The sequence below is a fragment of the Orcinus orca genome, chromosome X, assembly GCF_937001465.1.
Source record: "Orcinus orca chromosome X, mOrcOrc1.1, whole genome shotgun sequence".
In the NCBI taxonomy this organism is placed as follows: Eukaryota; Metazoa; Chordata; class Mammalia; order Artiodactyla; family Delphinidae; genus Orcinus; species Orcinus orca.
Window position 1 is genome coordinate 39898167 of NC_064580.1, and position 1200 is coordinate 39899366.

General features: G+C 50.1%; 1 non-coding gene across 1 annotated transcript; it reads right to left on the reverse strand.

Annotated features, from left to right (window-relative positions):
• Positions 1–637: 637 nt before the first annotated feature.
• On the reverse strand, positions 638–710 carry TRNAG-UCC (transfer RNA glycine (anticodon UCC)). Its single transcript has one exon. It is a non-coding gene; the product is annotated as a tRNA-Gly (tRNA).
• Between the last annotated feature and the right edge of the window lie 490 nt (positions 711–1200).

The following is a 1200-nucleotide window of genomic DNA, read 5'->3' on the forward strand; positions in this document are numbered from 1 at the left end:
TTTTGTACATGGGGTTCCCTCAGCCTGGAACATTCTCCCCCGTCCCCAACTCCTGACAAAGTCCTACTCATCTTTTAAGGTCTTAGTCTTTGGCTATCCTCTCTCTGTTGGATCCCTCTTGAAACCCAGCAGGACCCTGTGGGGTTCCTGGGCATGGGAGCCTTTCTGTTCAGCCTCCATGACCTTCCCTGAGTTCCAAAGGGCATGTTCAAACAGCCACTAATTAGGGAAGGGAGGGGATGCAGAGACAAGGGAGGAGCAGTCAAGAAACAATAGCACAGCCTTGAGGCAGGGTCCTGGTTCGGCCTCAAGGGATACACATCACAATATCTTTGAGCTTTTCTGCAGAACTAAAACCTCCAACAAATGGAAGATGTTAACTACTTGATGAAGCATTCTCCGTTCCAGAGAGAACATCAGGAGACCAACCGAGGCCAGATTAAAGGAATGCAGGCCCTGCACACACCCTGATCCTTATCAGCAACCCCACCCTTGAACCACTGCTGTAAAACTCCTTACCAAACCCCACCCCCCACCCCCGGGTAGGGACACACAGTTTTGGAGAAAGCCTCATGGAGAAGGCTTCCTTTTTTTTTTTTTTAATTTGGCCGCACCTTGTGGCTTGTGGGGATCTTAGTTCCCTGACCAGGGATTGAACCTGGGCCCCTTGCAGTGGAAGCGCAGAGTCCTAACCACTGGACCACCAGGGAATTCCCAGGGTCACACAGTTTTGAAGGGCACAAGCCCACTGTGTCCCCCTTTGCCTGGCAAAGCAATAAAACTATTCTATTCTACTTCACCCAAAACTCCGACTCTGAGATTCAGTTTGGCACCAGTGCACAAAGGCCAAGTTTTGGTATCATTCTCTGCCCCCCAAGCCATAGTTGACTGCAACTCATTGCCGCTCAGCTCCAGGATGCCATGAGCTGGCTATGGCCTTGGCTTCCCCCTTTCCTGCCAGGCTATGAGCTCCTTAAGGCTTGGACTCTCTCTTTCAGGTTAGAGTCCAACCCAGGTTCCAGAGAATGTAGAATGTGCTCAGTAATTGGCTGAATTGAATGCCTTTAAAATGTGAGAGAAGCTTGAAGCCATAGAGAAGAGACACCACCCACACCCTTGGGAAGAAGAGCTGTCTATACAGTCAGATGAGAGGAGGCACTGAAAAGCCATCAAAGACTGTCTAAGAATGTCTCACATCGG